This window comes from Chrysemys picta, chromosome 15, assembly GCF_011386835.1.
Source record: "Chrysemys picta bellii isolate R12L10 chromosome 15, ASM1138683v2, whole genome shotgun sequence".
Classification (NCBI taxonomy): Eukaryota; Metazoa; Chordata; order Testudines; family Emydidae; genus Chrysemys; species Chrysemys picta.
The window spans coordinates 11,322,623-11,335,505 of NC_088805.1; the positions used below are offsets into that span (position 1 = coordinate 11,322,623).

Sequence of the window (12,883 nt, forward strand, 5' to 3'; positions counted from 1 at the left end):
TGTAACAATTACTATAACATCACTGTAACAACCATGCTCAGTGCATCATGAGCCTTCCAAAGACACCCAACATGACAAATTTTGCATTGGATACCACAAAATCATTTTATAAAGATGAACATGGGGGTGTAGGGTGTCCCCTCCAAGGTACAGAGCATCACATACTGCCACTGTCTCTTCTACCACACAGCACTTTTGCTCAACCCTGGTTTGACATGCTAAACCTCGTGGGAGCGCCCTGTAAACCCCATATTCATCTTTAATGTATCATTGTGGTATTTCATATAAAGCATGCCATGTAAGGTATCGTGAGAAAGGCTATGATCTGCTGAAAGCCACTGTTGTATCTAAATATATATATCATTAGTGCACATGAAGTTATGAGGCTGTATTGTATGGTTGTCACTAAAATATGTTGTGAGTTAGGGAATCGCCCAGATATTAGATCCCCAGAGACCAGGAAAGGGAAGTAACCAACGCCCGGGCGGGCGTTGAACAATCATCAACAGCCATTGTCCAGAAAGGGAGTTACAATGCAAGGACTCACTTGCACAAGGCTAACCCTGGGGAATTGCTCAACCTTGCTGGTGATTCAGCAATCTCCAACAAACATGCCTGGACTTGTGTTCTCCAAGCACATGGACTGAGGATATAAAATAGGGGACAGAGGCCACATGGGTTGTCCTGTCTCTTCTCCCACCTACCCTGAAGGCAATGAGAACGCTAGAGCTGAGGAGACTGGTCCCCAGGCTAACAGGGAGAGCCTGCATATGAAAGACTGTACCCAACCTGCAATATCCAGGGGGATGAGAAAAAAATGCTTAGTCCAGATATTGCCTAGTCTAATAAGATTGAGAATTTAGACTGTGTGCTTATCTTCACTGCCCCTGCCATAATGCCCTGGGAAGCCATACCTTAAGCCCTCTCAATATAGGGCTCTTTAGGAGCTTGGTGTACCAGTGAAAGGGGCCAAAAGCTGAATTATCAAGAGACATTTACTGGTTAAATAAACAGAACATTCCCTACATGCAGTTATTCAGCTGCACTCACTAGTATCAGGTAATGATTTATTCAATAGGAACAGTAGAAAAAAATAAGAGAAGAAAACCTACCAGTTAAAACACTGAACAATAGCATCACTCACAGATAGGTATGCTCAAAACTCACATACACTTAAAAGGCTATTAATAGATTAATCAATAATGAACACCCACCATTAAAATCTGATTTTACAACAACCATATCAGTCTCACAGGAGACTATCAAAAATTGCCAATGCCAACTATATTTCAAGTTGTCATGGCGGGGTATTGGGAAAAGTTTTCAACTAGCAATAATCACGCCTCAGATTAACCTCATTGGCTATGATACTGCCACTGCGCAAAGCTAAAGAAAACTTGCCAATCTTACATGCCACTAAAATCTGATCACTCTTGCAAGTTAAAGGGAGTTTTCACTAGCACTCAAAATGCCCTGAAAACTTTCTCCATCAGATCATTGTAAACCTACCTCTGTTATAATTAAGCAATAAGATATTTACACAGACTTTGCCTTCCCCTAATTTTATTACCAATGTAAAGACAAGAAGAGATACTGAAGCATTCTGGGATATTTTATGCTAATTAGCTAATTGTATTGACCCTATAAAATGCCGAGGTGAGGGAAAAAAAATAGATTACTGTATTAGAAAAAGACTCCAAAATAAATTTATCGTATTAACATCATACTGGATCATTTACAGTTTGATCTATCTCATACAATTTTTCACTCTTTCATTAGAAAATATTTTTCTCATTCAGGTTATAGCCTATTTGTTATTGGGAGAAATTTTAATTTAGACTCCAAGGAAGTCTGGGAGATATCACTCTTAAATGAAAAATACTTGAAAGTTGCTTCATTAACTGCTTAAAACACACACATATCTCGGTTCAGATTCTCAATCGATTAACCAAAAAAACCCACCTCAAGTACCTTTATTTTCAGTACCTATGACAACAAGGGTTACATTCTCCTTTCCAGGAAAAATTAAAATAATGGGAAGCTACGGCCTCCCTTTTAAAACAAATACAAATGATTTCCACTCCCTCGCTCACAAAATATATCATTAACTCCCATCTCCTCCACTCCCACTTCTCAAACCAGGAAACTTAGGCCTGGTCTACACTGGGGGGGCAGGGCGAGCGAAGCTGGTCTAAGTTACACAACTTCAGCTATGAATATAGCGTAGCTGAAGTGGACGTACTTAGAGCTACTTATCGCAGTGTCTTCACTGAAGTAGGTTGACTGCTGCCGCTCCCCCATCGACTCCGCCTACGCTTCTCGCTCCAGTGGAGTAATGAAGTCCACGGGAGAGCACTTGGCAGTCGATTTATTGCGTCTTCACTAGACAAGATAAATCAACCCCCACTGGATCGACCACTCTGGAGGTAAGTGTAGATATGCCCATAGAGTTAACGCCCACTCCCACCTTCATAGAAATAGTGAGATGAGAACAAGGAAAATTGCGCTGAATATCAACTCGTTCCAATCCCCCCATTGCAGCCTATTCACGGAAACGAATATGTACCAAGGTATCAAATCTCTTTAAGAACCAAGAGTTGGGAAGACATTAACAGACATCTATTAGGGTATCATTAACCCAGGATTGACTCAGCTAGCAAACAAATTATTAAAACATCACTGGAGAAACTACAAGGTGAGTCATGTGAAGCCCTATTAAATATTTAATAAACCACCAATCAGAACAGAAAAAAGCTTAGTTACCCAGACTAACACCTTCACATATTAATAAACATTCTAATGCAAATCTTCAGACACTTTCTTACAATTCCATCTTCAGAGTCATGCACTTTAAAAGAAAATACATTGCTTCAGTTCTAGAACTACCACTAAACTGCACCCACTCTCTAAAAAAGACCTTCCAAAATTACTAGTACAAACTCTATTTCAAATCAATACAGGAAAGGTTTCCAAATAACAATAATCACATCTTCCCCTAACCTCTCAGGCTATAGCACCACTACACAAAAATAACCTTTTGAGTATTTTAACTTTACCACGCTCAGAAAGTGGATAGAGTGAGTTTTTAACATAGCCAGAGAAGGAAGGAAAAACTTGCTTATATTCAGGTAGAATGATGTACTGAAACATTTATAGAGACTTTTAAATTTTCTAAACTTTATAACAAAAGATCCTGGGATCTTATGCTAATTGGCTCAAGAAACTGCAAAAAGCCATAAGAAATGCTCTCTAGACCTAGTAGCAATAACCAATTGTATCCAACAACCTCTGTAAATGTGTAACATTAAATTTGCTACAATGCAGCTGTTTGATCTTTCTCATACACTTTATTTTTTCATTGTTAATCTTCTATTGGGGAATAGCCCCATTTAGATGCAAACAATATGGATTGTTATTGTACCAACTTCAACATTAAAAAGTTGTGGAAGCAGAAGAAAACAGTAATTGCTGGCTACACATTTGTTCAGATTTGTTTCATATGCACCATCTGCAACAAGTATATCACACAACACAGACATATAACACAGCGAGTGAGTCCTCCAGGATCTGCTTAAAACTGCGTGGGTAGGGAATTTTTATATTTCATGTTAAGAAGCTGCATTTTGATATTAATATTACTGTGATAAAAGCAACAATATTACTTATTATTGTTATGTAACATGTAAATGGACTTTAATTTTTAAAGTTTAGTGACCACTTGGGCATATTCTATTTCCAAGCCACCCCTTTCAAAAGATTACATTTTAATAGAATTTTATTGATTAATTAATCTTGATAATGTTAATTGGAAACAAGAAATAATTTTATTTATTATCTGAAACGTTTATAACTCTTAATTTGGAAGTGATTTACAGGTTAATTTCCCAGACATTATACACAAATATAATGCTCTGGATGAAAAATAGGGGATTGATATGGGAGCCTCATATTTAGGTGCCCAAAGGATACATTTAGGGCTAGATCCACAAAGGGACTTAGGCTTCTGACTTCTACTTTAAGCAACCTAAGTAAAATATTTAGATCCTCTGCCCCCATCCTCAGCTGCTGCCAAATCCTATAAGCATCTAAAGTCCCAAGGTGCCTCAGTTTCCACTGATAAAACCATCCTAAATTATCTACTAATGTGTGTTCAATGAGCCACCTAAATCCAGACACCATGAGTAGCACCAAGTCTAAACCCTCAACCTAATGGGGTGCATCCCTGACCATCTCAGCTAATAGCCATTGATGGACCTCTCCTCCAGGTATTTATCTAATTCTTTTTTTAACTCAGTTAACTTTTGGTCTTCACAACTACAGTCACCAGAGCTTCTGGTTTAGCTGTGTGGCCTGATTCACCTCCCATTCCTCTGTCTCACTCGCACTGGAAAGAAGGGAAAATTTTGTTATGAAGATGATGTTTAAACAAAAAAAAGTGAACAGTACAGAGTTTAAGCATAGAAGTTTCTGGTTATCAGGGAATAACATACAGATTATCAAGGGGTGCGAAGTTTGGTTTAAGATCAAATGGCATAAGGAATACATAATCTGTAATATCCCCGATTGGGGGAAAAGGTTAATGGGTCAAAGCACAGACATTGAGATATGAGGGTATGTTGTTCATATAATGGCTATGTTCAGGTGTGGAGTATAATGAGTGGATACGATGATGAGGATGGACTGACCCTCATTTCGTGAGATTTAACATTCAGTGAGTTTATGGTTCCAGTTCATATGGTCCAATGGACAAAATCTCTCGGTCCCTTTCTAGTAGTCGATGCACGATGTTGCTCCGGCTCACGCCTTCCAGTGATGTGTTCGGTGTAGATGTCCCTGGACCATTGGATGGTGTCTGAGACCATGAGGCGCCGCATGAGCCGTGCATAGCGTCGACCAATCCCGCAGGTCCGCAGCACATGCTCGTTGCAGGGGTTGATGTCAGGTCGCAGCTGGCTGTCGGTACCAGGGATGGTGCAGTTCACGGTGACCTCCCCCAGGCGTGGTGCGATGGCTTTCACCAGGCGGTTCTGGATGGTGTTGTGGTGCAGCTGCCAGGCTCTGGAGTGGGTCTTGCAGCTGCACAGGACATGGGACGGGGTCTCATTGGAGTAGCCGCACTTCCTGCAACGCTTGTCTCGGTTTCCATGGTGGATGGCTCCGTTGAGCGGGATGCAGTTGAGCCGGGCATGGTGGATGAACCGCCAGTCAGTGAAACAGGTGAAGCTGCCCCCGGCGAGGAAGTGGTTGCTGGCGCCCACTTGCTGGTCAACTCGAAGGGTTTACCCTGGTCCGGTTTATGCTTCAGGGTTTCCACATACAGCAAGTGGACAGGGCCTCCAGCCCTGGTGCTCAGGGTAATGATGGTGTTGTTTGGGACCTGATCTGCAGCACCAGGACTCCCAGCTCCTGGCGCTCCTCGCACCACACCCAGTGGCAGCCGACTTACTTCCCCAGGTGTTGCATGGCGTTGTGAGCACAGGACCACAGTGAAGCAATGTCGCGCCCGTCCCATCTGAATTCGCCATCCAGAGAGCCTCTCAGGAAGGTGGCGATGTCTTCGTTGGAGGGGGCTCTGCTGATCCACTTCTTTATCACGTCACACAGGGTATTTGCTGTGATGTTCCTTACCATGGCGTCGGGACACGTCAGTAGGCAGAAGGCGTGGGTGATCACCACAACATTGCACAGGTCTCCCATGTGGGGGATGTTGGCGCTGCCATGCCTATAGGCAATGAAGACTAGATCGTTACTGGCTTCCTGGGGAAGAAACAGCCACTTCTTCACCAGCTGCTGAACGATCTAGTCTGCCTTCTTGAGGGGCACCTTATATGGTTGCCCTTTCACCTTTAGGGTCCAGTCATGCTTTTTGAAGCAAGTGAGCACAGGACTCACATTAAGAATTCAGGGAGTCTGTACTTCTCAGCTCTGGAGAACAAGCCCCCCCAAACCATCAGAAAAGGAAAATAGCAGAGCTCCTCAGGAACACAGATTAAACCACCACAGCTTTAAGACAAGATCAGTATTTATTCCTGCTCTAATATATCAGAAATACCCCATAGAAGCCTGGTGAAAAATTCAGGAATCCCAGAGAAAAGAAAAGAAAAAAGAACCTAGCCTCCCAGAGAACCTTCCTCACCTTATCTGTTTTTCACTCAGGCAAAAAGTCAGCCTCTACAGAGACTGCCAAAAATTGCCAACAGCAGCTATATTTAGGGTGACCAGATGTCCCGATTTTATAGGGACAGTCCTGATTTTTGGGTCTTTTTCTTATATAGGCACCTATTACTCCCCACCCCCTGTCCTGATTTTTCACACTTGCTATCTGGTCACCCTAGCTATATTTCAAGCTATCAAGGTAGGGCATTAGGAAAAGTTTTCAATTAGCAATAATCACACCTCAGTTGACCCTCACAGACTAACTTAGAGAATTTTTTCACTTCAAGGTCTCAGAAACAAAGGCAAGGTTTTCATCTCAAGGCCATAAGACCAAAAACATCAAGACACTTGATCACAGCCTTGGATAGACCAAGAGACTACCTACACTTGACCAGAGCTCGAAACTTACATAAATTACACAAAGCTAAAGGTAGAGACCATGTGACCCTTGTTTACTCAACAGCTACCTGTTTTACAGCATGGGGTGAACTAACTGCCTGCCTAGCTCACTCTGGATGAAGCTGCCAGCAGCTATTCCACCATGAGCCTCTCTTGCTGCAGGACCTAATCCTGCAGAAAAAACCCACAAGTCTGCCTCATGTCAGCCTTTTTCCCCAGTCTGGTCGCAGGGCATCATGGGCCTTATTATGCTAATTAGCCAATCCCCCTCTTTGCAGCCCTAGCCTCTTGTCCCCTTCCTGTCTCCCAAAAGTTCCACATGTGTGGCAGCCTCTCCCAGGACTCAGGCGTCCTCAGGAGGAGATTTTACCCATTTCTCCTCCCCTGCCCATATCATCAGCACCACAGCAACTGTCCTGTTCTCTTACAGGACCAATGCCAAGAAACACCCCATTAGACTCTTCCAGACAGCTTGGAGAAGAGGAAAGGAGCCCAAAGCTCCTTGTGGCCTCAGTAAGGCCGGTGACCACATGTGGAGAGGCTGAGAAGAGAGGCCACGGTACACCAGAGGGGAGCAGAACTTACATGTACCTCAGGCCTCCAGGAGCAGCTTGCCTATCATGGGAGGAGGGGGAAAAAACACATGGCACTTTTGCTCAACCCTGGTTTGACACTCTACACCTCGGGGGGAGTGCCCCTGTAAACCCCATATTCATCATTTATATATAATTGTATTTAATATAAAGCATGCCATGTAAGGTATCGTGGGAAAGGCTATGATCTGCTGAAAGCCATTGTTCTATCTAAATATATATATATAATTAGTGCAGTGGTTCTCAAACTGTGGGTTGGGACCCCAAAGTGGGTCGTGAACCCATTTTAATGGGGTCGCCAAGGCTGGTGTTAGGTTTTGCTGGGGCCAAAGCCAAAGCTCAAGCCCTACAGCCTGGGGCCGAAGTCAAAGCCTAAGGGCTTCAGCCCTGGGTGGCAGGGCGCAGGTTACAGGCCCCCAGTTGGGGCTGAAGCCTTTGGGCTTTGGCTTTGCTCCCCTGCCCAGGGTAGCAGGGCTCAGGCTTTGACTTTGGTTGGTTCCCCCCTCCTGAGGTCGTGTAGTAATTTTTGTTGTCAGAAGGGGGTCGCGGTGCAATGAAGGTTGAGAACCCCTGCTTTAGGGCATATGAAGTTATGAGGTTGTGTAGTATGGTTTTCACTAAAATATGTCATGAGTTGGGGAATTGCTCAGATATTAGATCCCCAGAGACAAGGACAAGGGAGGTAACCAATGCCCCGGTGGGTGTTGAACAACCATCAACAGCCATTGCCCAGCAAGGGAGCTACAATGCAAGGACTCACATGCACAAGGCCACCCCAGGGGAGTTGCTCAACCTTGCTGGTGACTCAGCAATCTCCACCAGACATGCCTGGACTTGTGTTCTCCAAGCACATGGACTGAGGATATAAAATAGGGGACAGAGGCCACTTGGTTTGTCCTGTCTCTTCTTCCACCTATACTGAAGGCAATGTGAATGTTGGAGCTGAGGAGACTGGTCCCCAGGCTAACAGGGAGAGCCTGCATATGAAAGACTGTACCCAACCTGCAATATCCAGTGGGATGAGAAAAACTTAGTCCAGATATTGCCTAGTCTAATAAGGTTGAGAATTTAGACTGTGTGCTTATCTTTTATTTTCCTTTGGTAACGACTCTGATTTTTGCCTATCACTTATAATCAGTTAACATCTATCTTTTGTAATCAATACATGTATTTTAATGTTTATCCTTACCGATGAGTTTGACTGAAGTGCTTGATAAATCTGCTTACGTTACAAAGGCTGGTGTAGATCTACTTTCCATTGACAAAGTGGAGAAGCAATTAATAAACTTGCATTGCTCAAGAAAGGGTCTTGAGCAGTGCAGGATGGTATATTCCTGAGATACCAGGCTGGGGGGATTTGGCTGGTGCCTTTCTCTGAGTATGCGCAGGGGGGTCTGAAGGGTGAAGAGCCCCATGCGCCGACCGAGTGCTCGGAGACATTAATACGGAGTTGTAGTTCTGCTCCATTGCTTTGAAACACTAATCCCCGCGGCAGAAGATCTGAGGACTCGAAGAAATATCTGTTAATACTCAGGGTCACCCAGCCTGGAGACATTCATACCCAGAGTTCACTGCCCCTGCCACAATGCCCAGTGGGTACTGCACTTGGAAGCTATACCTTAATCCCACTCACTACAGGGCTCCTTATGAGAGGGGCCAAAGCCTGAATTATCAAGAGACATTTACTGATTAAATAAACAGAACATTCCCTACATGGAGTTATTCAGCAGCACTCACTAGTAACAGGCAATAATTTATTCCAATAGGAACAAAACAAAACAAAAAAGAGAAGAAAACCTATCAGTTAAAGCAATGAACAGTAGTATCACCCACACCTAGGTCCACTCAAAACTCATACACTTAAAATAATATGAATAGGTTAATCAAGAATGAACACCCACAATCAAAATCTGATTTTACAACAACCATATCAGTCTCATGTGAGACTGTCAAAAATTGCCAATGCCAACTATATTTCAAGTGTTCATGGCAGGGTATTGGGAAAAGTTTTCAACTAGCAATAATCACGCCTCAGATTAACCTCATTGGCTATGATACTGCCACTGCGCAAAGCTAAAGAAAACTTTAGCAATCTTACATGCCACTAATATCTGATCACTCTTGCAAGTTAAAGGGAGTTTTCACTAGAACTCAAAATATCCTGAAAACTTTCCTCCATCAGGTCAATGTAAACCTACCTCTGTTATAATTAAGCAATAAGATCTTTACACAGACTTTGACTTTCCCTCATTTTATTACCAATGTAAAGACAAGAAGAGATACTGAAGCATTCTGGGATATTTTATGCTAATTAGCTAATTGTATTGACCCTGTAAAATGCTGAGGAAAAAAAGCATAGACTACTGTATTAGACAAGGACCCCTATGTAAATTATCAAATTAACATCATACTGGATCATTTACAGTTTGATCTAACTCATACAACTTTCATTAGAAAGAGCACCAAACAAGGAAAACAATTGTCTCAGGTGTTGAGATGAGTTTCTGTCTGCATCCTGTAAAACTTGCCCATACCGGTATTGCCCTGGTCTCTTCTTTTGTCATTCAGTGTTGCACGCATTCTAAAACAATATGCATTTCCTCACCTTTTGGGGGCAAAGCCAGACTTTGAGGCATCTGCTCCCCTACTTGGTGTAAACTTTGCTTGTGCCAATCAGAAACGAACACAAACAGGTTTTGGGCCCCGTCCCCTATGACACTTCTATGATGTCATAGTTGGTACTTTATGGGGCTGCCTGCCATGTGCAGGCAGGGAGAGGAGAAAGAAAAACGAATCCTGTGTATCCTGCAAACGTAGACACTCTGTTTGAAACACGTGAGCGGAGAGAGAGGCTTTGAGGTGATCAGGCTCGATTACGGGTGTACACAGGATACACAAGATTCGTTTTTCTTTCTCCTCTCCCTGCCTGCACATGGCAGGCAGGCCCATAAAGTACCAACTATGACATCATAGAAGTGTCATAGGGGACGGGGCCCAAAACCTGTTTGTGTTCGTTTCTGATTGGCACAAGCAAAGTTTACACCAAGTAGGGGAGCAGGTGCCTCAAAGTCTGGCTTTGCCCCCAAAAGGTGAGGAAATGCATATTGTTTTAGAATGCGTGCAACACTGAATGACAAAAGAAGAGACCAGGGCAATACCGGTATGGGCAAGTTTTACAGGATGCAGACAGGAACTCATCTCAACATCAGGAACACAGAATAAACCACGACAGCTTTAAGATAAGACCAATGTTTATTCCCGCCCCAACAAACCAGAAACACCACAAAGAACCCTAGTAAGAAATGTAGAGAGCTCAGACAAAAGGAGATAAAACAAAGAAGGTACCCTCCCAAGGACCTTAATCTCATCTGTTTTTTTTACTCAGGTAAAAAGAAGAACAGGAGTACTTGTGGCACCTTAGAGACTAACAAATTTATTAGAGCATAAGCTTTCGTGGACTACAGCCCACTTCTTCTATATGCATCCGAAGAAGTGGGCTGTAGTCCACGAAAGCTTATGCTCTAATAAATTTGTTAGTCTATAAGGTGCCACAAGTACTCCTGTTCTTCTTTTTGCGGATACAGACTAACACGGCTGCTACTCTGAAACTTTACTCAGGTAGGAAGTCAGCTTCTACAAAGGCTGCCAAAAATTACCCAGTACAGCTGTAATTCAAGCTCTCAAGGTGGGATATTGGGAAAAGTTTTCAATTAGCAATAACCATGCCTCAGCTGAACCTCAGAGGCTACAATTAGAAATTTTATTAAGATGATGTTAAAAAAAGTGAACAGTGTTTGAGCATAGAAGTTTCTGGTTATCAGGGAATAACGTACAGATTATCGAGGGTGCAAAGTTTGGCTTAAGATCGGATGGCATAAGGAATACATAATCTGCAATATCCCCGATTGGGGGTAAAAGATTGATGGGTCAAAGTACAGGCATTGAGATATGAGGGTATGAAGTTCATAGAGTGGCTATGTTCAGGTGAGGAGTATAATGAGTGGATAATATGATGATAGACTACCACTGCACAAAGCTGAAACTATAGACCATGTGACCCTTGCTCACTCGCTGGCCACCTGCTTTAGAGCATGGGCTGAACCTAGGGTGACCAGATCACCCAAGTCAAATATCGGGACGCGGGGGGGGGGGGGGGGGGTGTTTGACGCGGGGGGGGCGTGGTGGGGGGCGTGGCCAAAAAAACCAACAACACACCTTCCTCCGCAAGCGCTGGAGGGAGGCCCGGGAGACTCAGGGGAAGCGCGGGGCCGGAGTGAGTAAGAGTCCGGCCTGGTCCCGAGCAGGCAGGACTCAGTTGGGTGGTAGGGAGAGGAGGGGGGCGGCCCGCGGGGCCAGGCGGTGGGGCTGTTCTCACCCCCAGGCAGCGGGACTCGGGAGCAGCCGCTGCTGCAGCTCCCACTGCCGCGGGGGGAGGAAGCAGCCATGGCGCTTGGCAGCTGCGGCTCTGGCGCCCCCGAACCCCCCGAGCCGGGGCCTGCTGCGGGGACCCAGTAGCGCGCACGCCCCGGCTGGGGGCAGCAGTCTGGGCTGCTGCCCAGCTAGTGCTATCGCGCGGCGGCCCCGGAGTGGGGGCAGCAGGCCCCAGCCCCCCCGTCCCGCAGGGGAACGAACGGGGCTGGGCTGCCGATGCCTCCACCCCGGGGCCGCCGCACGATAGCACCAGCTGGGCAGCAGCCCAGACGCTGGCCAGGGGCTGGGCGCAGCGTGCTCGCTGCTGGGTCCCTGCAGCAGGCCCGGGGGGTTTGGGGGCGCCAGAGCCGCAGCCGCCGAGCACCATGGCCGCTTTCTCCCCCCGCAGCAGTGGGAGCTGCAGCAGCGGCTGCTCCCGAGTCCCGCTGCCTGGGGGGGAGAACAGCCGCGGGCCGCTCCCCTCCTCTCCCTACAGCCCGACTGAGTCCTGCCTGCTGGGGACCAGGCCGGACTCTTACTCACCCCGGCCCCGCGCTTCCCCTGAGTCTCCCAGGCCTCCCTCCAGCGCTTGTGGAGGGGGGAGGAATGGTGAGCCCGGGGAAGAGGCGGGGATTCGGGGAGGGAGCCAATCGGGGGAGGAGGGGGCGGGGTTGGGGCCGGTGGTGGGGCGCGAGCACTTCCGGGCTCCAGGCTCTGGAGCATTTCCTTGTTTGTCCAGTGTCCCGACCGCACGTCGGTCGGGACGCGGGACAAACAAGGAAATATCGGGACAGTCCCGATAAAATCGGGACGTCTGGTCACCCTAGCTGAACCACTTGCTTAGCTCACACTGGACGGCGCAGCTATTCCACTGGGAGCCTCTCTTGCTGACAGAGCTAACGCCCTGAAAAAAACCCACAAGGCTGCCCCATGTCAGTCTTTTTCCCCAGTCTGGTCACAGGGCATCATGGGCCTAATTATACTAATTAGCCTGTCACCCTCTTGGCAACCCCAGCCTCCTGTCCCCTTCCTGTCTCCCAAAAATTCCACATGTGCAGCAGCCTCTCCCAGAGCTCAGGCATCTTCAGGGGGAAGCTCATCCATTTCTCCTCCACTGCCAATACCATCAGCACCACAGCAACTGTCCTGCTCTCTTACAGGACCAATGCCAAGAAACACTCCCTTAGACTCTTCCAGACAGCTTGGAGGACAGGAAGGCAGCCCAAAGCTCTTTGCAGCCTCAGTAAGGCCACTGACTACCTGGGGAGAGACTGAGAATAAGGGACAGCAGGCCGGAGGGGAGCACAACTGCCATACAGCTGAGG

General features: G+C 46.0%; 3 non-coding genes across 3 annotated transcripts; all 3 read right to left on the bottom strand.

The window, feature by feature from the left end:
- Positions 1-1,247: 1,247 nt before the first annotated feature.
- On the bottom strand, positions 1,248-1,388 carry LOC112060112 (U4 spliceosomal RNA). Its single transcript, XR_002889400.2, has one exon. It is a non-coding gene; the product is annotated as a U4 spliceosomal RNA (small nuclear RNA).
- A 7,694-nt stretch (positions 1,389-9,082) lies between these two features.
- Positions 9,083-9,223, bottom strand: LOC112060113 (U4 spliceosomal RNA). Its single transcript, XR_002889401.1, has one exon. It is a non-coding gene; the product is annotated as a U4 spliceosomal RNA (small nuclear RNA).
- A 1,555-nt stretch (positions 9,224-10,778) lies between these two features.
- On the bottom strand, positions 10,779-10,918 carry LOC112060108 (U4 spliceosomal RNA). The gene has a single exon (XR_002889396.1). It is a non-coding gene; the product is annotated as a U4 spliceosomal RNA (small nuclear RNA).
- Positions 10,919-12,883: the final 1,965 nt, after the last annotated feature.